The sequence below is a fragment of the Anabrus simplex genome, chromosome 1, assembly GCF_040414725.1.
Source record: "Anabrus simplex isolate iqAnaSimp1 chromosome 1, ASM4041472v1, whole genome shotgun sequence".
NCBI lineage: Eukaryota > Metazoa > Arthropoda > Insecta > Orthoptera > Tettigoniidae > Anabrus > Anabrus simplex.
Window position 1 is genome coordinate 1399697073 of NC_090265.1, and position 26821 is coordinate 1399723893.

The window sequence follows — 26821 nt, forward strand, 5'->3', positions numbered from 1 at the left end:
GCCACCCCCGGATGCACGGGTTTAATTCCCGGCTCTGCCACGAAACTTGAAAAGTGGTAAGACAAATGGAACGGGGTCCACTCAACCTCGGAAGTTCAACTGAGCAGAGGGTGGTTCAATTCTCACCTCAGCCACCCTCGAAGTGGTTTTCCGTGGTTTCCCACTTCTCCTGACTTAAGCCCACGGCCACATCCTTCCTTCTTCCTCGTCCATCCTATTCAATCTTCCCATCCCCTCCCAAGGCAACTGTTCAGCATAGCAGATGACGCCACCTGGGCGAGGTAATAGTCCTCCTCCCTAATTTCGTGACGTCTCACATTATCCGAGTCTCAAAATATCCGAATTTCCATCGGTGGTACTATTTTAAAACACCCGGCACTTAAAAAAAGTTCGAAAAAATTGGGAACATGTATTGTAACGTCTGGTATGTGAACGTTAATTTGGTAGATGGGGTTCCAATGGTCGCACAGCAACCTTGAGACCTTAGGTACTCAGAGTATGTCAAATCAAAGTAATACTCCATCTTTAGGCGTAGCCATGCACTGAACTGTCAGGTGACCCCTCAAAACAAATTGAATAGCGGTGCGTCCGTGTGTCGTTGTGAGGTACACAGGCTACTGCGGTCATTTAAACACATTGTACGCAAAATAGCACGTCCCATGAGTTATTTTAACTAGATTCAAGTCGCAAGGGCCGCCACTATGATCCAGGAAGGATGGACTTTTCGTCGTGTTGCTGTGGATCTCAATGTCTCTCCGCCAGTTATTCAACGCTTGTGGAATCGCTACCATGAAACAGGCCAGTTCATATGGAGTGTTGGACAAGGTCCTGGACGCATGGCAACCCAACAGGATGACCGATATCTGATCATCTGTGCGTTGCGGCGTCATTTCGCAACTGCTAAATAACTGCCACAAGACCTCAGGAGGGTCACTGAAGTCACGGTGTCTGACCAGACAGTAAGGAACAGGTTAAGAGGAGTGTCCGTACGACTTAGACATCCTGTTCGAGTGCCCCGTTTAACGCAGCAACATCGCGCAGCTCGTCTTCTGTTTGCTCGTACCCACGTCAACTGGCAACTTCGCCAGTGGAGAATTGTGTTGTTCACAGACGAGTCCAGATTTCCCCTGACACAGCGTGATGCACGTCAACGTGTAGGGAAGACGCAGTGGTGAGCAGTACACGCCAAATGCTGTCCAGGAAGGCGACCGATTCGGAAAAGGCTCTGTGATGGTGTGGGGGGCATCACTATTGATCGTCGTACGGATCTTGTCGTCGTCTGCGGTAATCTTATCGCTACGGGGTACATTGAGCAGATAATGCTACAGCATGTGTTGGTTGCTGCATACGGTGTTAGGCCTGAATTCGTAATCACTCACGACATGGCTAGGGATCATGTAGCGCGTATCATCCGATCTGTCTTGCGAGAACTGGACATTTAAGAGATGGAATGGCCAGCAGTGAGTTCCGACCTTAATCCCATCGGGCATGTGTGGGATAGGCTTTACAGAAGTGTCCATGGGCGTCCTGATCCACCACAGACTCTCCAAGACCTCGAACACGCTCGGATTGTAGAATAGGATCTGATACCGCAACGTGACCTTGTGTTCTGAAAATGAACGTGAATCCATCGATGTTCTTTTGTATACTTCAGCGCTAAAGAATAAAGGTTTAGTTGGTAATATACCTGGATGTGAGGTATTGTTTTGTGGAGCATGGCATACTTTTAAAACATGTTCCCCTATTTTTTGAACTGTGTATGATATTGTTATAACATACACAAAGTAATACAAAAAGGACGCGAAAAGATTTACCTGTTAGCATCAGACGGACTGCGTGCAGTGATCTAAAATGGTACATACATCTTGAAATGTCTGCCATATAGCCGTACACAAACATATACAACCCACGGATGACATGAACTGGTGAATCATAGCCCTAGTACCATTTTTTGAATGTAGCTATATCTTTTTAACATGTTATTATTTACAAATTATTTACAAAGGTGACTATGAAAATATTTATTACAAATTCATCATCATCATCATCATCATCATCTGTTTACCCTCCAGGTTCGGTTTTTCCCTCGGACACAGCGAGGGATCCCACCTCTACCGCCTCAAGGGCAGTGTCCTGGAGCTTCAGACTCTTGGTCGGGGGATACAACTGGGGAGTATGACCGGTACCTCGCCCAGGCGGCCTCACCTGCTATGCTGAACAGGGGCCTTGTGGAGGGATGGGAAGATTGGAAGGGAAAGGCAAGGAAGAGGGAAGGAAGCGGCCGTGGCCTTAAGTTAGGTACCATCCCGGCATTCGCCTGGAGGAGAAGTGGGAAACCACGGAAAACCACTTCCAGGATGGCTGAGGTGGGAATCGAACCCACCTCTACTCAGTTGACCTCCCGAGGCTGAGTGGACCCCGTTCCAGCCCTCGTACCACTTTTCAAATTTCGTGGCAGAGCCGTGAATCGAACCCGGACCTCCGGGGGTGGCAGCTAATCACGCTAACCACTACACCACAGAGGCGGACTATTACAAATTCTAGGTGATAATATTGCAGCCATTTTCAGTCTATTTCTTTGACGAAATTTTTCTCAAAACTTTGTCGATGTCTTCAGTTTAGTCTATTTATCTGTAAAGCTTTTGGTTCTTTCGTTTTAAATGCAGTAGTCTTCTCTTCGAATCTTCGGGATTCATATCCATCCTGTCTATTTGAATATTGGATGTTTCAGCATGTTTTCAGACAAGGTACCCACTCCTTTTATCAGATTGGAACAAAGAATTCATCCATAAACAGCATTGATTTTTCGGTGTCGTTTTCCATGATAATTCCACAGATCAAGTGGATTTTTCAACCACTGGTCGACGAAGTGGTCGAGAAAATCTTCTACATAAAATGTATGAAGGTAACAATTCATCCTCACCGTCACCGTAATTAAGATATGATGCTCAGCTTGTAAACTTAAAAACTGTTTATTTTTAAAGCCCCTGTCTCCCATACAGTTACCTACACTCTTCAGATATTTTGAGACTCATTGGCTTATTTGTCTCGGCTACACATTTCTTGCGGATATTTTGATACTGTTTTCTGTCAATTTCAATTTTGGTTATTTTGAGAATCGGATATTTTTAGACTGAACCCCCAATTATACCCACGACCCAACTGTATGGAATCAAATCATTGATTCCAGCTAAGCCCTGTACGTAGGAGGAAACGTACCTAAGCCACCTAAGACAACTATTTATTTATTCATTTATACAGGCGAGACATTTAATCTCGAACGTCAACTCCCCTCTTAGTAGAATTATAAAACTCGCGGTTTCGGGGAGTTCCTTTGTTGTTTATTAGACTACTGCGACATTTTTCAACGTGCTCAGGAGGGGGCATCTTTCCCTGATAGGAAGTGATTATTATGTGAGAGACACACAGGCGGTTGTAAATTGATCCAACACGAAACTTCTCAGACAGATGAAATTATCTTCGGTCTTTTTTCAGTATACCAATTAAGGATACGTTCTCCCTCATCAGTTTCTTGGAGAGAAGATTCTTTACTGAGAAGAAATTTTCGCATGTTATAATTATTCCTTTGAAGCGAAAGGCTGCATGAAATCTAACACCGTACCGTACTACAGATGGTTCGGTGTATTCTATTACCAATATTATATGATATTAACAAACGTTGTCCTTTCTTTTTCTTAATAAGTTGTACAGGGGAAGATTTACTGACTGGACGGTCAAAAACTCGTCTTATCCAAAATACAAATTGAATTTATTGATGTTTTACTAATTTTTATTTATAATTCCTCTCTAACATGACCCTCTGATCTTATACTTGAATACATGGTAAAACAATTATATAAGTGAGCCTAAAGTTACAAAATTAACCCGTTTTCGGCTTTTCCTAAAAAATTCGCTTAAGGTGGTTAAGACAAGTTCTGGAACGGGCCACCGCATAACCTCTATACATATTTATGTACTTAAAGGGGATGGGAATAACCTTCTTGGGCTAATAAGTCTTTTTAATAAATTTATAACTAGTGACTACAGCCAGGTTAGAATTGAACGTATCCCATCGATGGGATCTTTGAAAAGTCCGTGGTACCTTCTCAGTCGGTAGTCCTTCACAATGTCTCTCGAAGTCAGTTCTTGAGCTCCACAGTCACAAGCTGTAGAATTTTATAATCTCTATTTCTCCATAGAAGCGTTTCTTCTGGTATTGCGGACATGTCTTCAGATGGTTCAGTCTTTTCCTCACGTATAAATAAGGCCCACGATGGTGCTTCCTGGGCAATGTACTCGTAAGTCAGGACAGATAAATTTTTTGTCAGACGCTCACCAGAGAATGAATGTGATGATACTGTAACCGTTCAACACCATACTAACAGGCATGTCATGAAACCCAGCGGGACGTACAGTATATGCCGTTTTCCGCGTCATTAGATGACATATTTGCTCGTAACAAGGGTGAAGCTCTAATTGCGCGTACCCAGGGAGAAATCTCTCAATACAGCGAAACCTTGAAAGTACTCTCCCGAGCGTGCGAGCGGAAAGGAAACAGAGACTGCCTATGTGAGGAAGCGGAGTTAACTTTACAAGGTTCTAACTTGAGAATTGTATATTCTCAGCGATTTTCCTGTATATTCATGAATACCAACTCACAAATTCCGCACGTCAAGTGATAATACTAATAATACTATGTCGGTACAAGCCTTAGAAATTTACAAGTAAGGAGTCATTGAAATCAGCATGATTTACAATATTTGATTATGTAAGAAGATTTATTACTTAACGAACGTATTAGTAATGACGCACATTAGCCAGATGTACGGTGATGGGGCACATCTCCCCTAGAGCTTATCTTGACAGAGATAGGGAAGTCGACACCTCTACTAATTTCCTTGTTGAAACCACAGAGATTAACAGAGGATCAGCGAAGCGATTTACACGAAAGTAGATCAGTGAAAAGATGAAGTCAAGGTCTACAAAATGAATATTTATACGACCCTGATGGATCATTATTAGCAGAGTGATTTGTGCTCCGTTGGTGGAGCTTACCCTCTCCCTATTCGTCGATCCGCATTTCCTATAAAAGGATACCAGGACAGCCCTTAATTACTCATTCGTTACCTCATTCGTCCAGTACCCAGTGTGTCAGACAGTGTTACTAATTCGCTCATTATTAACCTGTGGTACTCATTGCTATCCAGTGTAAATCACTGTTGCTTGATATTGTGTTAGACGGAAGTTGTGCCGCACCAAATGCTCTTTTACTTCATCGCTCTAGCTGTGCTATTGTTCTATTTCCTAGAGGCTATACCACATGTTTATTGTTCCAATATTGTAACTTCCATGGATTTGACAATTACTTCTTCCCTAACTTGACAGATGGCGCTACCATGCCACTTTGATATTCCAAGTCATTTCGTTCTTCCCTACCCTCTTGCTTTCATTATATCTTTGAACAGGAGGGGGGTTTTGAACAAAAAGATGACGAGATGGTCTTACGAAATGTGAATCTTGTTGTACAAATGGTTTTTGAAAGAGATGCAAACCTTGCCTTACATAATTCTCTGTCCTGACTTTATGTTCAGGATCACTTTGTGTGTACGTAATCTGACGGCAGGTATTTGTTATTTTACCTTTTACTTTGGTTGCCACGCTACTCGATTTAATGTCTTTGTGATCCCATTTGTGTTATTTTTCATTTTATCGTTGCAATGTGATATTCTCTGTTTTCTTTTCGAATTATTATTTGTTCCTGAATGTATTTATACTGCTATGTAAGGGCAAGAAGGTAACACAGACCCATTTTGTGTGTCATTGTCTGTCTGCCTTGGTTGTGTATTCGAGACCTGTACCTAGGTCTCCTTTCTCGATGTGTAATCTTGGGCTAATTATGTTATGTGTGCATATTACGCTATCTTGGTTCAATTCATTTTCGCCACTAGAGCAGATATGAATGTCTCCAATTGTATGATTGTTCTGTGATTTTATGCAATGGGGTGAGCCTTGTCTTATATTTTTGGCCACCCTGAAACATGGATCTAATCTTTGAGATCAAGCCCATATACTATGAGCTTACATGCTTGTGCTGCTGAGATTCCATCGCAGTGTGTGTCTGTTTTACTTTTATGATACCTTGGACATTTTGTCTACTTGTATTCATATATGAATGGATAGTTTGAATGACGAGTTTGTGCTATCTTTATTTCTCGTATTTCCTTACGGTCGTTATTTTCTTTTTTCTGTTTGGGTGGGCATATTGCTTGTTTAATTCCCCAATATTAGGCTGATCCTGCCATTTTTATTTGCAGTTTGAGATCTCATTCTCTTTTTCTTATTTTATGCTCTGGAAGTATGTTTCATTTTGGTCTAGCTGTGGCAACTTGTAGCCTCCCTCACTTCCCTATAACCTCTTTGTATTTCACGGTTCATCTTTTGGCAAAAGTACTTTCTTTCCCATGTAATATCTTTATACTCGATGCTAATTTCGTGTGGATAGTGGTTATGCAAGAAGAAGAATTCTTACTTGATGTGTGTGACCTCCCCCCCTTTTTTCTGATAAGGTTGTGGTTACCAGTTCGTTACTATACGATTTCTCCGCATAATGAAAGAAATGTTTTGAGATTATCTCATTATATCGTAAATCGATTATTGTTCTCCAGCTTCTAAATTATGATATTTATGTGGAGAAAATATGATACAATTGAATGAGAAGCTGTTGACATTAAAACGATCTCCCAGACATGTCGAGCAATGTTAAAATTTCCATGATTATGCATGTAAGTTGTATTCACTTCCCCTACGTTTCCACTGTATGTTATACTCTGCTTTATCCTTGCTTTAGCCAAAGTGTAATTTAATAAGCACTATTGTGTTTTCAACTACATCTGTCTTGGGTTGTCTTTCTATACTGGGTTTTATTTGTATAAGAGGCACGGATCCAGTTCCGGACCAGTCATTAGTCAGTTTCGGCCACTCCGCGGTGAATTGTTTTGGTATTTTCGTGAGTGTGCACTGCGTGTGTGACTTCTTTATAACGTTGAATTTGTGCGTTTGCGTATGTTTTTCGACTGCACTTCATTAGGCTGGAAGGAGAGTGAGTGTGCGATAGAAAGTCTACTCTTCGTTAGCCCGATACATGTTCCTAATACAATCCCATTTTTCTTGTGTGAAATAATCATTGTGGTATGTGGATATATACAATTCTAATCCCAATATATATTAAAGGAATGCAGACAGGAAATATCAGTGACAGCTCGCAGGGACATGTTTCAAAGAACGGATAATATTCAAGTAATCGTCACGACGTAGTGAGTTATTGAATATAGAGCACAAATAATTATTGTACCGGCATTTAAGGCATGTGCAGTGTAGGAGACAATAATCCTAACAAGAATAGGTTGTTAGACTAGCCAGGAAGTGTTCCATAAATGAATAAGTGACGCTCACGTAGGAACAAATAAAGCCAATAATTGTATCGATTTATAATGAAAGGAAATCGAGTAGTGGTCTTCAGGGGGTGCAACCGCTACTCGGGTAGTCTATTGGAGTCTATGTGTGGGTGTATCAATATCATGTTATTCGAAGACATATAGACAGTGCTTCGATTACCAATTCTTCCCTTGTTCACACGTGTGTAAGTGCTCGTCGAACCCAGGATTCTACCCTGCCAGAACGCGCTGGTGTGCCTGCATTATTTATGTCAAGGACCACACAGAACTTCCTAAAATAAGAGTTTGCAGTTCAAGACAGCATGGATTCAACCCCGAAGAATATGAACCTAGGACTACCTGTTGACGAGGCGTCAGTGATGGAGGCCTAAATTCATTTTGATATCCTCCGATGACAGCATGGTTACACACAGCAATTGATGAGTACATTACGTGATATTCCTAGGCATGAAAATCAGAAGTGTCGCATTAATATGTAAAACTTAACTTTGTAAATATAATTTTTCAGCATGCATTTTGATATATGTGATAACGTATAGGTGACGCAATATGCGTGTTTCAATGAGGTAGTTTTTAGTTTGATTTCTTTTTGTCGTCTGTGATTATGGGTTAATCACAAATTTATTCCGTGGTTGTTTGCATGATATAGTGTCTAAGACCCCATAGTGAGTTATGTTTGAATGAAGTATTCGTAAGGGTCTAGTTGATAATTCAGCGGACTTCATTATCCATTCCAAGTCAATTAGCTGAGATGGGTCTTCCATCAATTTTTAATATATATATTAATTGCTTCACGACTTTAATGCATGTTTACAGTCACCTCCCTTTTGATAACTGATAATGGATAACTGGAAGGAGGAGACATGATTTAGAGGTGCGAACAATGATCGAGATAGTTACCTCAGTGAGCGTTATGTTAAGTAAATACCTGTAGATTTAGGATCTTCTCAATGTGTAAATAACGTGGATTTGATGTTAAAATGTGTAAAATGTAGGGCGAAACGGTCATGTGAAAATGCTTAAGATGACAGAATAATAATAATAATAATAATAATAATAATAATAATAATAATAATAATAATAATAATAATACAAATAATAATAATAATAATAATAATAATAATAATAATAATACAAATAATAATAATAATAATAATAATAATAATAATAATAATAATAATAATAATAATGAAGTGAACCAATACAGAATATGGTCAAAGCATTGAGATGAAATGATATTTGAAGGTAGCCATAAGTGATTATTTACCTGGGGATTACGAGAAAATTGAACTGAGAATTACGTATTTATGTCTGGGGTCAAGTGAAAGTTTTCTCCCAGCTGACAAAGACGGGCTTTCTTAGAAAGAGATTTATGGCCTTCAGAATATAGGGCAGGAGGTAAAGTGCCCAGGCCTCCGAGGCAGGCCCGTTATGTCTGTCAAAATGCTCGCATGAATTACATAGGAATGTTTCCCTCATTTTCGCACTGTATGAAATATTCACATGCCAATAACTTGTTACAATCAACGTTGTATATTTCATGATACGATAGGTGAAGTAATCCTCAAAATTAATTTTCAAATGAAATTGTATAAGGGATTTCAGGTAGCACCTCGAAATCAAATTAACATGGTTCGACACCGGATTGTATCGACGTCCTTCGATCGACACCGGGAGACCTGATATGTGTCACAGTTTCAGAAGGCATTAAAGAGTGTATGTTAGATCTTGTGTTGATGTATTTACACATGATTGCTTCATTCCTACATGTGTTTATATTTATGTGTTATTTCGGTGTATGGTGATTTACAGGATACCAACGTCGTATGTCCGCTTTGTAAAATATTGAAATAAGGTAATGACCCGGAGAAATACGTATAGGCGATAGTGTGATGTATAATTAATGTGAAAGAGTAGATTTATTAGCTATAAACGACGACATGATTTTCATGATTGGGCAAATATGCGGAACTGTGTGTCATAAAATGTCTAAATACGATGACATTATGAGATGATATTTTCTCACGAGAATGCCATCCTTTTCATATAATTGATATGTGTTGTCAGGTAATAATATATAGGATACCTGCGGGTACCGAAAGTTAGATAATGGGACGTATCCTATTGATTAGGGAGTGTGATGTATATTTGTACAGTGTTAATAAGTTGATTTGGGAATGCCAGAATGAGATTCAGAAGTGATAAAGACTGACAAACGGCATTTCCCATGTAAATAATTCGGTATTTAAAATTGGCACGCGGGCAACTGTATGACATTTCTCGTGTGTTACAGATATTTTCGTGTGTCTCTGATAGTTATTAAAATTATGTTTTGAATTGGGAACAACCCATTCTTATTTAGTAATATATCGTATTCCTCTGACTACAGCACCCTGCTTTCAATATATTTAGATTAACTGCCCACATTACTTACGAACCTCACCATCCATCCGCATGCTCTTGAGCGAAGCCGTAATGCCAGGTGAAGGTAGGGAGGATGGGACTTCGATGTCCGGGTTTGATCACCGAAGTTTCTCATCCAAAAGGTTTCCATCCAAATATTTATTTGTGAAATTAAATTTTATATTCATCACTCTGCCGAGCCCGGGGCAGGTGCAATATATCCTGTTTACCCACTCAAACATAATGGTTTTGGAATGTCATTAAGTGACAGGTTAACAACATTAGCTTAGCTGATTGAAGAAATTTAATCCAAATTTAACATGTAAATACCCCGGAAAGAACACGACATATCTTTCTATACAATAGGATGAAAAACCTTTGGAACGGACATCTCGTAGCCTATAAACCCCAACGAAGAATTTCATGAAATTTTGTCATACAATCTGATAAGGATTTATCCCATGACCAGGCACGTTTTATTTTAAAATATTGAACAGAAAATACATTAATTGCAAAGTAGTTTACTCTCAGACCAGATGCCATGGTTACCTGGCATGGAAAAGATAAATATATATTGATGTGAACCTTATAGCTGACATATTGATAGTATGTGGTATGTGTAGACGTATCCTACAACAAAACATCCTTCTTTCCTAATTGACACCAAATTTCTAATAGAGAAAATTCAAGAACGCTTAAAGCTCCAAAACACTCGGAAGTCTGGGAGAAATTAAATTAAAACTTGTAACTTCTGTTATATTTTAATATAGTATCTTAAAAATTAAAAGGAATTTAAAACCGTAGTACATAAAACATGGGTAAATTTAAAAATAATGATACCAAGCACATAATTGTAAGATTTGAAGTAACCAGATTTAGGGCGTTACAACAAATATTACAGAAACGTTACATATTTTGGCTTTTCCTTTTATACGCCAGTACGCGTCTAGCGAACAAGCGGCCACCGGACTATCGATGAAATTACTTTTACGTCGGTTAATTTAAAATGAGACTGTGTCTCTTCATTTCTCGTTTTATCACGCCAAACCTAATCGACCAATTGAGGTGAAATTCGGTAGTGATATACCTCAGATAATAATTTTAAATGCAAGCCTATTCTAATTGTTCAATAATACAAATATCCTACGTAGTGGCCATCAATATGCAGGTTTTACTGAATTTGTGCCTTTTTCATCCGCTGGAAAGAAAAAGATGGGGCAAATGGTTGATACTATCGCCAAAAAGCGCCCTGCATGAGTGCTTATAATGTAGTTTCTGAGAGAAAAGATCGTATGACTTTTATGTTTAACTCTAATGCTTTTCCAGGAAATTCTACATGTATGTATTACAGCATAAGATCCAGAGCTCCCCCCGGTCGAACGTTATTCGGCTGGATATTTGGCCGGTTCCTGGTAGATAATGATAATTCGTGTATATTCTCCTAGTCACTAAACACAAACAATGGGCGTATTTTATTATATTCACCGTACGATGAAGAACGTTGGAACAGTAAGTGCTAAAAATTGAAAACGACTGCAAATGTGTCACAATCAGGATATTTTTGCAGATGCCCCATGATAGTGAGAGTATATCTGCGGGAGGTAAAATGAGGTAAGGTAATTTTGCGAGAAAGAAGAATAATTGCTTGTACTCACGTGTGACAGTAATGAAACGTATTCAATTTAGAGATATGGGAAGTATATTAGTGACGAACACGTTGTCTAAGACTCTGTATGAAACACCTTGTACGATGAGGTAAAGTGAGATATATGAAATAGGAGACTAATTTAGACTTGGCTGGAGAGTTACAAGAAAGAATTTAGGGCAAAGAAACTGAAGGAGAAGAAGAATAAATATGATGATGATGATGATGATGATGATGATGATGATGATGATGAAGACGATGCTGTTACCCAACGAATGAAAAGGAAATATCTTTGAGGTAGCCAAAACTATAAGGATGTTCATATGCATCAATAGAGCAAGGTCAAAGTAAAGTCATCTTCTTAGCTTTGAAAGCAAAGGTCAAGGGAGTCTATATTAAAACGTGTAAGTGCCATCCCTACTTAAATAACATAAGCAAGGAATTACGTTTAAAATATCTCCATCCTCTGATGAAATTACTCTAAGGCTCACTTTGTATAATTAACTTCTACACTAAACTGTATAACGTTCGTCCGTTCATTCATATCAGCAGATCTTTGTAGACATTAAAATTCCATACAAGAAGAAAAAGTTTTTCTTTTCACTAGCCACTGAGACGGGGAAGGCAAGTGGCTTTTTACTTTTAATGTAACCACTTAGTTCTGTAATCTTCCTCCTGTTTTATGACACTGACTTTCTTGTGCTTTCTCATTTGTCTGAATAAAATATGATCATTGTTTTAGTGGCGCTCATCGCTCCGTTTATCTGGCGGGCCAGGGGACAAGGTCAGATGTATACTTCGTATGCACAGACACGCTTCTACTTGCAGCCTTCATATTTCTTTCCTTGGCACTTAAGAACGGTGCCATCTCTAGGAACAGGAGAAGATATTCGAACTTTTACTCCTGGTTTTTAGTTAAGAAAGGTGAGATAGCAGAATATTGATGTGATTATTTATCAATTCAAATGAATAAACGATTGTGGAAGACACGTTACAATATTTTCTAAGACTCTATGTAGGAAGGGGTCATATTAACCAATGGGGGTCGTAAGTTCATTTCCTTTCAAAATTAAAATAATTAAGTACTGTACAAGAGAATTGTTATTTCTAAGCTTGTCCACGGAATGAAGTCTGTAGGTGGTGCAGATGAACGGGTAATTGTGACATTTCTAGATTCTTGAGGAGTTCTCTGATCAGACGGTAAAATGAAAAGTTACATGCTTGTGTTTCCTGATCCTGGCTGGCTTGACGGTTACATTTTGTAGCTATATTAGGCACGATTCAATAGAATCGACTGAAGGAGTCGAATTACTAAGGTAACATCTTATTTTAAACACTGGACTGCCTAACTAAGTGTCGCCCTGAAGTACAGTGAAACAGGAAAATAAAATACCTATTAAATATTCAGTGTTATAGTGCACATTATTAGATTAATCTATACAAATTTTGTATGGATTTACGGTATGACGCTTGAGTTTCTCCCTACTATAAACAATTATCTTGGTTACGACTAGACGACAGGCGTAAACTACATTCAAATACTCTTGTGTACCAGGTAATTTCGGAAGACATACCTGCTTATCTCTCCAGCAATTTTCGTCACCTTGGTTCTTTACCCTGTGTAAGTAAGTGCCTAACGTGGGGAATGAAGTTTATCTGAAAGCAGTCCTAAAAGATTGTGGGGCAGATGACCTAGATGTTAGGCCCATTTAAACAACAAGCATCATCATCATCATCATCAAAAATATTGTGGAATCGAACCACCCAGTACGACTTCTGTTGTACCGCGTGTTCCTAGACCCACCTTGCATCCAGTTTCCCCACAAATGTTCAGACTTATAGACAACATAAGATGCGAGAAGGAATCCAGCTGCAGAGCCGCAAAACATTGCACACACACTTGCTCTGCTTGAGCCTTTGATCCGTTCAGGATACTTTCTGCCATGCTTGAACAAACATTTCTTTACATCTGGGTAATCACTTAAATTAGTTCCATCATAATAAAATATTCGCTCGAATGGAATCATTTATCAGAACCACTTTCCTTAAGAGAACTTTTCAGGTGAACAAAATACCCCTGCGTATGTTCTGAAGTCACTTCAACCTTCGAAAGTTTCCAATTTTAACATGTTCTACGATTCAGAAAATTTTTGGGTCTTTCCATGAAACCAGTGTCCCATTCTATACCAGGAAAAATTGTTGGACCAAATTTAGGTACCTTACGCCCAACTTTATCTAAATATAGTTTACCTACCGAGCTCGATAGCTGCAGTCGCTTAAGTGCGACCAGTATCCAGTATTCGGGTGATAGTAGGTTCGAACCCCATTGCCGGCAGCCCTGAAAATGGTTTTCCGTGGTTTCCTATTTTCACACCAGGCAAATGCTGGGGCTGTACCCTAATTAAGGCCACGGCTGATTCCTTCCCACTCCTAGCCCTTCCTTGTCCCATCGTCGCCACAAGACATATCTGTGTCGGTGCGACGTAAAGCAACTAGCAAAAAAAAAAAAAAAAAAAAAAAAAAGTTTACCTAGATAGCGCAAGTCTTGAAGATCAAAAGGGAAACCTCACTCACTCACTTCTAATACATACTGCACAAAGCTTCCTCCTCTATATCTGCAAACACTGTTGGACGGCCAAATTTGTTGTAGTGTTTGCCATGGATCCTATTGAATAGTGTTCCTTCGCTAATGTTGTAGAATTTTGCAGCTTTGGGCATTGATAACTTGCCACCCTTAACATCATCTATTGCTTTCTGAATATCCTCTTCAATGCTGGATTTATATCGCCTAGCACGTGGCTTCATTATGTAAGGGTATAACCTATAAAGGAAATGTTTTATCACTTTTTATACATGACTGGGGTTATTTTGACTACGCTGGGTAACTTTGACTGCCCAGTCAAAGTATCCCCAATTTCATAGTTTATGGAGCATGTATAAATAATTTATCTGGAATTGACGTAATCCATTATTAAGTCCTATGTTTAAGGATATATTTTGAAAGATAAACTACATATGTACATACCTAGCGGTGCAGAATTGCAGAATATTCCTCCTAGATGGGCTACAATTGATGTTTCTTCCACATGCACTTTTTAGCGAGAAACTGACATGAATATTCAAGAAACAGTCAGGCTGTCCAACACCATAAAAAAGATTAAGTTACCAGAGCCATCTGTAGGGATCAACAAAACTATCTGCATTCTCGATTGTCATTAGAACCAAGTGAGTTCAGAAAGAGTAAACAAAGAATATTTTTCAGTCTTTCTGGTCAAAGTAACCCCTAGGGGTAAAAGTATCCCCCGATTATGGTACTAAAAGTGCAGATTAGTGTTACCCTATGCTGATAATGTACCGAATTGTACCGCTTGGATACTTATATAACACTAGCAAGATACCCGTGCTTCGCTACGGTATTATACTGAAGTTTATAATTGAATGCTTATTGTTTTAGGTATATAATCCGCGAAATTCGCGATCTGACTCGTTTTCTATTATTTTACGGCACGTTTCCTCCCATTTTTCAATCTTCCTTTCCAGCAATCGATTTCGTACTTCCCGGGCTAGGATCAGTTATTCCTCCCGGTCAGTTGGGTCCGTAAATCTTTGCCATCTTTTTCTATAATCATTTTTAATATGGATAAAATCTTTCAGGAGATCCGGCGTGGTGCCATATTGGGTGCCTTGGCGGCACTGAACCCCCGGCCGGACTGTATTCTTAGTCTTTACCCATCCAGGAGCCGTTTCTAGCGCGGTCCGCACATTTGACGACGGTCCGGAACATTATTATTATTATTATTATTATTATTATTATTATTATTATTATTATTATTATTATTATTATTATTATGTGTTGCTGGAATGGCTGATGACAGGGAAAACCGGAGTATCCGGAGAAAAACCTGTCCCGCCTCCGTTTTGTCCAGCACGAATGTCACATGGAGTGACCAGGATTTGAACCACGGAACCCAGCTGCGTGAGGCCGGCGTGCTGCCGTCTGAGCAACGGAGGATCCTTATAAGTGCATTAATAACAGTAAAATCAATTGGTCTCACCTCCTTCTACACCCCACCGCCGTTAAGTTTATTTACCGCCAACCCCCCCCCCCAAAAAAAAATTAAAAGAAGGGTTGTTTCTTTATGTTTAAGGGAGATTCCAAACACCAATGTTCACGTCTATTACCTTCAGTTTTGAGATATAAGTATCCCCATAAAAATAATTTACTTTTTTCACTTCATTTCACACTACTAACCCCCCCCCAAGTGGATTTTCCCGCAAAAAATACTTGTTTCTTTAATAGTACAGGATCCTCTAAATACCAATTATCACGACTGTAACTTCTTCAGTTTTTGATTTATGTGTCCTCATGAAAGGAATTCAACTCTTTACACTCCCGCCCTCCAAGATGGTTTCCCCCCTAAAACGCGTTTTTGATTTTGTTTTTAAAGGAGATCCAAATACGAATTTTCACGTCTGTAACAACTTTAGAGTTATTGGATGTATGTATTCTCATACAATTAAGTCAATTAATTTTTCAATTCTTTCACCCCCCCCCCCCCCACTTCATTGCATTTTCCGAGAATACGTTTCTTTACTTTTAAAGCAGATTGCAAAGATCAAATTTCACGTCTGTAACATCTTCATTTTTGAGATATCAGTAGCCTAATTAAAATAATTCAACACCATTTTCAGTCACTTTTACCCCCCCCTCCACCCAAGTGGTGTTTCCGAAAACTAAAAATACACGTTTCTTTATGTTTAATAGAGATAAAAAATACCATTTTTCACTTCTGTAACATGTTAAGTTTTTTTTAAGATATACTGTAAAAATTCTCATTTTAAAATTTCACCCCTTTTGAGTTCCCCTTATGTGGAGTTTCCAGAAACAAATCACCTATGTTTCTTTACATTTACAGGAGATTCCAAACACCCACTTTTTACGTCTGTAACATTTTACTTTTCCAAGATATTCTGTAGATATAGTCTTTCAAAAAATTCACCCCAATTTGTCACTCCTGTTTAACCGCCATTAATTGGATTTTCCAAAAACTAAACAATACGTGTTTCTTTATTTTTAAAAGTTAATCCATATACAAATTTTCAGTTCTGTAATATCTTTCGTTTCTGAGATATATGTATCCTCATTAAAGGTATTCAACCCATTTTCACCATTTACCCCTCCTATTGGGATTTACAGGAAACAAAAAAATACGTGTTCCTTTATTTTTAGAGGAGATTCTAACTACCAATTTTTACATCTGTAAATTTTAAAGTTTTAAGATGTAGACACGCTCATTTTAAAAATTTCACCCCCCATTTTCACCCCCCCAATATTTGGATTTTCCAAAAACGAAAAAAATACATGTTTCTTTACTTTTAAAGTAGATCCCAAATACCAATTTTCAGGTCTGTAATATCTTCAGGTTCTGAAATATAAGTAGCCTCATTAAAGGCATTCAACCCATTATTCACCCTTTTACACCCTTACTGTTGGGATTTTCCGAAAACAAAATAATACGTGTTCCTTTATTTTTAAAGGAGATTCTAAATACCAATTTTTACATCTATAAACTTTAAAAATTTTGAGATATAGATACACTCATTTTAAAAAATCACCCCTTTGCACCCCCCATTAATGGGATTTTACAAAAACAAAAAATACACGTTTCTTTATTTTTAAAGGAGATCCCGAACAGCAATTTTCAGGTCTGTAATATCTTCAGGTTCTGAAATATAAGTAGACGCATGAAAGGCATTCGACCCCTTTTCAACCTTTTCCACCCTTCCTATTAGGATTTTCCGAAAACAAAGTATAAGTGTTTCTTTATTTTTAAAGAAGATTCTAAATACCAATTTTCATATCTATAACCTTTAACAGTTTTGAGATATAGATACACTCATTTTAAAATATTATCCCCTTTTCACCCCCTCCCCTTAATTGGATTTTCCAGAAACAAAAAAAATAGGTGTTTCTTTATTTTTAAAGGAGACCCAACAACCAATTTTCAGGTCTGTAATATCTTCAGTTTCTGAGATATAAGTAGCCTCATTAAAGGCATTCAACCCTTTTTCACCCCTTTTCACTCCCCATATTGCGATTTTCCGAAAACAAAAAAATACGTATTTCTTTATTTTTAATGAAGATTCTAAATATCAATTTTTACATCTGCACACTTTAAAAGTTTGGAGATATAGATTCACTCATTTAAAAAATTCACCCCCTTTTCACCCTCCGATTAATTGGATTTTCCAAAAACAAAAATATACATGTTTCTTTATTTTTTAAAGAGATCAAATGTACCAATTTTCAGGTCTGTAATATCTTCAGTTTCTGAGATATAAGTACCGGTATCCTGATTAAAGGCATTCAACCCATTTTTCCCCAATTTCACCCTTTTTCACCCCTCCTGTTGGGATTTTCTGAAAACAAAAAATACGTGTTTCCTTATTTTTAAAGAAGATTCTAAATGCCAATTTTTACATCTGTACACTTTTAAAGTTTTGAGATATAGGTACATTCATTTTAAAATTTCACCACCCCTTTTCACCCCCTTAACGACGGAATATCCAAAAATCCTCTCTTAGCGAGCACCTACATTTTAATATGAATGTATCCACAAAATTTCATTCCTTTATGTCCAGTAGTTTTGGCTCGGCGATGATGAATCAGTCAGTCAGTCAGTCAGTCAGTCAGTCAGTCAGTCAGTCAGTCAGTCAGTCAGTCAGGACAAGTTACCTATATATATAAAAGACAAGTTATCTATATATATATAAAATAACTTGTCCTGACTGACTGACTGACTGACTGACTGACTGACTGACTGACTGACTGATTCATCATCGCCGAGCCAAAACTACTGGACATAAAGAAATGAAATTTTGGGGATATATTCATATTAAGATGTAGGTGCTCGCTAAGAGAGGATTTTTTGATATTCCGTCGCTAAGGGGGTGAAAAGGGGGGTGAAATTTTAAAAAGAGTGTATCTATATCTCAAAACTTTAAAAGTTTAGAGATGTAAAAATTGGTATTTAGAATCTTCTTTTAAAATAAGGATACACGTATTTTTTGTTTTCTGAAAACCCCAATAGGAGGGGTGAAAAAGGGTGAAAATGGGGAAAAATGGGTTGAATGCCTTCAATCAGGATACCGGTACTTATATCTCAGAAACTGAAGATATTACAGACCTGAAAATTGGTACTTTTGATCTCTTTTAAAAATAAAGAAATACGTATTTTTTTGTTTTTGGAAAATCCAATTAATGGGAGGGTGAAAAGGGGGTGAATTTTTAAAATCAGTGAATCTCTATCTCCAAACTTTTAAAGTTTGCAGATGTAAAAACTGGTATTTAGAATCTTCATTAAAAATAAAGAAACACGTATTTTTCTGTTTTCGGAAAATCGCAATAGGAGGAGTGAAAAGGGGTGGAAAATGGGTTGAATGCCTTTAATGAGGTAACTTATATCTCAAAAACTGAAGATATTACAGACCTGAAAATCGGTGTTTGGGATCTCCTTTAAAAATAAAGAAACACTTTTGTTTGTTTCTGGAAAATCCAATTAAGGGAGGGGGTAAAAAGGGGGTAATATTTTAAAATGAGTGTATCTATATCTCAAAACTTTTAAAGGTTATAGATGTGAAAATTGGTATTTAGAATCTCCTTTAAAAATAAAGAAACACGTATATTTTGTTTTCGGAAAATCCAATTTCTGGCGGTTAAACAGGAGTGACAAATTGGGGTGAATTTTTGAAAGACTATATTTACAGAATATCTTGGAAACGTAAAATGTTACAGACGTAAAAAGTGGGTGTTTGGAATCTCCTGTAAATGTAAAGAAACATAGGTGATTTGTTTTTGGAAACTCCACTTAAGGGGAACTCAAAAGGGGTGAAATTTTGAAATGAGAATTTTTAGAGTATATCTAAAAAACTCAACATGTTACAGAAGTGAAAAATGGTATTTTTCATCTCTATTAAACATAAAGAAACGTGTATTTTTAGTTTTCGGAAATATCACCTGGGTGGAGGGGGGGTTAAAGTGACTGAAAATGGTGTTGAATTCTTTTAATTAGGCTACTGATATATCAAAAATGAAGATTTTACAGACGTGAAATATGATATTTTCAATCTGCTTTAAAAGTAAAAATACACGTATTCTCTTAAAATCCAATGAAGCGGGAGGGGGGGGGGGGTGAAAGAATTGAAAAATAAATTGGCTTAATTGTATGAGAATACATACTTCTAATAAAAACTAAAGTTATTACAGATGTGAAAATTCGTATTAGGATCTCCTTTAAAAACAAAGAAAAACGCGGTTTGGGCGGGAAACCATCTTGGAGGGCGGGAATGAAAAGGAGTTGAATTCCTTTCATGAGGACACATAGATCAAAAACTGAAGAAGTTAGAGTCGTGATAATTGGTATTTAGAAGATCCTTTACTATTAAAGAAACAAGTATTTTTTTCGGGAAAGTTCATTTAGGTGGGGGGGGGGTAGTGTGAAATGAAGTGAAAAAAGTAAATTACTTTCATGGGGATACTTATATCTCAAAACTGAAGGTAAGAGACGTGAACATTGGTGTTTGGAATCTCCCTTAAACATAAAGAAACAACCCTTCTTTTAATTTTTTTTTGGGGGGGGGGGTTGGCGGTAAATAAACTTAACGGCGGTGGGGTGTAGAAGGAGGTGAGACCAATTGATTTTACTGTTATTAATGTACTTACAAGGATCCTCCGTTGCTCAGGCGGCACCGCGCCGGCCTCTCAAAGCTGGGTTCCGTGTTTCAAATCCCGGTCACTCCATGTGACATTCGTGCTGGACAAAACGGAGGCGGGACAGGTTTTTCTTCGGATACTCCGGTTTTCCCTGTCATCAGCCATTCCAGCAACACATAATAATAATAATAATAATAATAATAATAATAATAATAATAATAATAATAATAATAATAATAATAATAATGTTCCGGACCGTCGTCAAATGTGCGGACCGCGCTGGCAACGGCTCCTGGACGGGTAATGACTAAGAATGCAGTCCGGCCGCGGGTTCAGTGCCGCCATATCACCCAATATGACACCACGCCGGATCTCCTAAAGGATTTTATCCATATTAAAAATGATTAAAGGAAAAGATGGCAAAGATTTACGGACCCAACTGACCAGGAGGAGTACCTGAGCCTAGCCCGGGAAGTACGAAATCGATTGCTGGAAAGTAATATTGAAAAATGGGAGGAAACGTGGTGTAAAATAATAGAAAACGAGTCAGATCTCGAATTTCGGCGGATTATATATCTAAAACAATAAGCATTCAATTATAAATTTCAGTATAATACCGTAGCGAAGCACGGGTATCTTGCTAGTTTTATATATATAGATAGATTACCTGCGTCTTCTTGTAGAGATCAAATTATCACTTAATGTGAGTGAAAGATCATCTAAGTCGATGATACATGGTAATGTGTTTAAGACTCTGGAATCAAGATCATCTTTAACTATTTTCTACCGCAAGTCGCGTGAAGAAAATATGGGCAGATTAGGAATCTGTTTGTTTAATTTTCCAGCAACCCAGTAATGATGGAAGGATGACTATCGTAGATGGGATACATCGAGGTGAATATTGCATATTCTGAATTAGTTTGTGGATCTCTAATCTGTAGACCCTATCTATTCTTTTCAGGTAGATTTTTGTTGCATTTGAAGTTACCTTTGTTGTTGTAGTGTGGGAAATTCAGCCCTGATTACAGCAGACTGGAAGGGTAATTATTTTTAAGGGATTTTGACTGTGTTCCTGTTTTATTTTGTCGTTTACATTAGTTAGACATGCGTTATTTATGTCTGTTTAATAATATTCCATCCAAACTGCAAATAGGCAATTTGTATGTGCACAATTACATTGTCATCTGATGGTGTCATTTAAACAATATTTTCTCTCCATGGCGCAACAGCCACGAGGGGCTATGGTCTACCATACGACCGCTTCTCAGCCCGAGGGCCTGGAGATTTAAACGCTATTAAGGAAGAATATTATAAAAGGACCTTGCGGAAATTAATATTGACCACCTGGCAAGTACACGGACCACATTCAAACTGAAAATATTTTCACATACGTTCCAAAAACACAACAGTCAGAATATTGAAACTCAAAAATTCTTGGACACAAAAGAAAAGACCAACCCATAGTGAAAGAAAGAGGAAGTTCTGGAAAGATAAGAACAAGAAGTCCAGTGCTAAATAATGATTCTACGTGAACACAAGCGTAGAGTAATTTATTGCTACTAACACGGGGTTAGGCCTATTCGACATACAGTTGGGCGTTGGAGAAGCAGGTCGACCTGAGGTGTGGTACTGTAGTCTGTTGATTAGTGCTGGGGACGGAGCGGAGCGGAGCAGTTGTTGTGACATCATCATCCGGTAGTACCGAGTGAACTACCGAGTGAATGTCCTGACGCGGGACGTTTAAACACGTTATAGGTATGGCACTGCGAAGGTATTGCATCCCCCTATTAATACCCTTCTCTCACAACGTAACAACTGTAAATAACTGCATATATATTCACTATAATTGTTATATACGTAACTGCTAGGGAGTAGGAGGTAGTATGTGGAATAAATGTTAGTAACTCGTATAGTTAACTCATTCAAATAGTGAAACAAAGTATGGCGCATACCTACCGAAAGGGTTTGTATACAAGGGGATTGGAAGTTAACAGAAAAGTAATGTATTAACAATTATTTCGTAAGTTCATGTGTTACGGTACACTGTTAATGAGAAGAATAACCTGAATATAAAGAATCTTATCAGAATATAATGAAAAACACTGACATAATTTCATCTACAGGATGACAAAAGTAATTACGTAAATGAACGTTGACTGGAATGTCCTTCTCTGCAAATCTGATTACAAAACATATCTGACAATATACTACTACACGTCCCAATGCCTAACAGCTATCAGTAGAATGCTTCTATAAATACAGTTATTATATTATATTATATTATATTATATTATATTATATTATATTATATTATATTATATTATATTATATTATATTATATTATATTATATTATATTATATTATATTATATTATATTATATTATATTATATTATATTATATTATATTATATTATATTATATTATATTATATTATATTATATTATATTTGACGTGCCACCACCCGTCGCGTATATGCGGCTACAAAATTTGCATTTTGCGTGTTTCCTATTATCAGTGATGTCAAAAAACTGCCAGGCATCCGACGGTTTTCGTGGCATTTGTGGAACAACGTTCTGTAAAAATTTCTTTAAATTGCTTTAAATGTTCTAAAAATATAACTTAACTACTATCTGCGAATATGTTTAAATATCACACTAACACCACAAATATAATCTAACAGACTTTACATTATCTACAAAACATAACAAGCGTAGGAAATATATACGTACATTCGAAACACACAGATTGAATACAGGTACTTTCGTACGTGTGTTGTGCGCTACACTGTGCTCAGGTCCTCCGCGAGTACTCGCAGTTGTAAGCGGAGGGGATCGGTGGTGCGCTCTACCGCTATAACCGGATTACTCATCGGTATTACTCGCTCCGTCCCCACCTCTACTGTTGATTGTCACCGTGATGCACGGACTGATAGGGACCTGCAAATGCTTGAACTCAAATGGTTAGTTTGCAGAAATAAGCGGAATTCTTGGTATGAACACAGATTCCTATTTGTCAAAGCGAGTGAGTGTAACTGCCCCGATCACATGCCTGTGCAATGCCGTTAGCTGTAGCCTAGTGCCATTCGCAGGGAACAGATATCTGATAAGCACGATGGGTTCTCTTATTTTCAGAATTATAATGTGTGTCGGCCGTCGATGAGCTGTCTCCGAGAAGCCTTCCTCCTTGGTGGTTGTAGCAAAATGTAAAACTTGTGTTGTTGTCTGATTAGATAGAACTGCGACAATATTTGCCCTGAAGATGTTGAACGGACTAAGCTTCTCAGTTCAATACCGGATCTCTCAACGGCCGTAGACTTAGTGCAGCGGCTGGAGAACAACTATGTTGTCACAGTTCTACCTAATCAGACAACAACACAATGTTTACATTTTGCTACAACTACCAAGTTTTAGAAGACAACGTATTTTACTATTTATAACATAAATTAACGAAACACAACGAGTTTTATAGGCATAAGATTTTTAAAGTATTATTCTTCTGGAATGAACATTTTAATACCACAAATTTGAATTTAGATCTACACTGTTTAAGTCTAATATTGTATTTGACCCTGGAGTTCAAAACCAACGAACTGATATACAGAGCGTAAAATGTATTAAGTATTACTAAATAATGTATCCAACTCATCATCTTGAGATGAGATTTTTAACTTATGTTTTTAATTTTTGACCCACAAGTTGTTAACTTGTAGTAACCTGGGGTAATTTTTAACTTAACACTATTTAACACAAGATATTAAGGAGTTATGTGTATGAATATGTTGTTCTATATTTTATGTGTAGACTATTGCCATGTTTCTCTTTACTGTCACGCAGTGATGATGGAGCCGTAATTAGCGCCGAAACTAGTACTGCAATTAAAGATATGTTGTAAAAACATTTGACAACATTGCTTTTGTATTGGAAACTAAGATGTTATAAGTAATTGTAATCTTAGTTCAATGTCCGACTCGTTGGCTGAATGGTCAGCGTACTGGCCTTCAGTTCAGAGGGTCCCGGGTTCGATTCCCGGTCGGGTTAATTCCAATCGCCCGGGGCTGGGTGTTTGTGCTGTCCCCAACATCCCTGCACCACACATACCACACATAACAAGATCCTCCACCACAATAACACGCAGATACCTACACATGGCAGATGCCGCCCATCCTCATCGGAGGGTCTGCCTTACAAGGGCTGCACTCGGCTAGAAATAGCCACACGAAATTATTATCTCAGTTCAATACGGGTAAATCAAGATGAAGTTTCTTACGTTAAATAGTCACTATTACACATGAAATGGATAACGATTAGAAACTTTCACTCAAATAACGTACAGACAAACGGTCTTTACGATTTTATTTGTATAGATAAATGGGAAAATAAATAGAATGATAAACTTCTCCTTCCGCATATCATTAAAATGTTACGAAGTAATATAGAAATCCCTGAACGCAGCAGAAAGTTTTAAGGAAGAACACAGATAACAGACGGACAAAAGTTTCCCTCATAAACGTTCCTTTAATATTATAAAAGTAGGCCAAAATGTTGCAGTAAACGCTAGTTCACAGTTATCGTTAATATACGGTCTCGGTAGTATCTCTTGCGGATACATATTCATGGCATATAGTTTTTCAACTGTGTCTTAATTAGTGTTCAAGATATGAGTTATAAATATTGTTTGTATGCTACTGCGAAAGAGACGGTAAAAAAAGGCTTATGTCCTCCCTCACAATTCTTTAAAGCCACATATAATGCAGCAATGGCATGTTAACACATCTAGAGTTTCTAGTTCCAGAAGGCACTAACCACACATACCACACACAACGTATTATCCAGGGGAAATCGTACCTTACAAAGGGACATGAAAGCAGTGGGAATGGCGTGTCAGAAAACAGTTACCTTGACTTTCGTGGTATAGATTAGTAGACCTTTCTATCTATGAAGAATTAAGTTTCAAAAGGGGAATACGGTTGTTATAATCTATCGAATGTGGAAATGTACATGATTAGATATCACATTAAGTACAGTTTCAGGAAAATACCAGAAAATAAACATCTTAAAACGCAAATGATATCACATTCGGTAAAGTTTCACGAAAATAAGTTAAAGTATATTCATGTCTGTATTTTTCGGGCTTGTAGGCCGTGGTTCACGAACATATGATGATCCTGACGTTCCACCGAAGACTGCGTTCGGCATTATCAAGGATTGCGACTGACTTCGATAGCTGCGAAGCCCACAGTGGAATGGAGTTTTGTTGAACCGAACCATGTTATTTATATTTGACTTACAGAAGGCAATGGAGGGTGAAATTTTGTATAAAACTCCCCTACCCGATTTTGTCTGGCTGTAGGCAAGGATGTACACCATTATAAACAAATATATCCATCTAAAATGTGACTGGCATTAGTCAAAATGACCTGCTATTTTAATGGAAACTCACCAACTCGGTGTGACTGGCAGTGGAAAAATGAGCTGTCATTAAAATGATAACAGCACAACTCAGTTTTTACTAGCAGTAGGGAAGTTGCCTTCCATTATCATAAAAACTCCTTAACTGTAGTCTATCCGGATGTAGGAAAAGGGGGGCTGCCATGGTAACGAAATCTTCCCAAATCGATTGAGACCATGCATTAGGCGACGGGGCCTGACATTAAAATGTTAACTTCCCAACTCGATTTTGAATGACAGTAGGCAAGTTAGCCTGCCGTTATCATTACAACTCTTCAATTCACACTTTACATTGGAAACAACGTATTGGAACCCCCCCCCCCAATGCAGTTTGTCGGATAACGCTAAGAGACATGCAATTAAAAAAATTCTTACTCGCCGGATGTACAGTAATTTACTTCGATATCCGTATACAATGTAGAATACCGTAGCGAAACACGGGTAAATTTGCTAGTGGACTATTTAAGAACAGACTTTGAATTCAGAAAATCGGTGTGGAATGTGCGGGTGATCTGCGGATTTGTGATGATACACAGCACTCTGTAATCTCTAGGCCCATGATAGGGGAAACTAAATCTGTCTGCAGACGAATAAAGGTACAAAATCTGCAGGACGTGGAAATTAGACAGAAGTACATGGACATCTTTAGTACAAACTTCCAAAGATTGGACAGTTTTTCTTTTTTCCTAGTGGCTTTACGCCGCACCGACACAGATACTGTAGGTCTTTTGGCGACGATAGGATAGGGAAAGTATAGGAGTTGGAAGGAAGCGACCATGGCCTTAGATAAGGTACAGCCCCAGCATTTACCTGGTGTGAAAATGGGAAACCACGGAAAATCATCTTCAGGACTGCAGACAGTGGGATTCGAACCCACTATCTCCCGGATGCAAGCTCACAGCCGCCCGCTCCTTACCACACGGCCAACTCGTAGATTGGAGAGTAAACAGGTTTATGATGTAGAAAGAGAATATGAGACGTACAGAGATGCTGTAGCAGAAACAAACAACTGTATGTGAAGATGGAAAATAAAGTTAACAACATTAAATGGAATGATGAAGAGAGAGCATGCTGTCAACGTAAAAGGAACGCGTATCAGAAATGGCTCCTAACAACGACTGATACAGGCAGGGAGCTGTATGTGAATGAAGGAAACAGA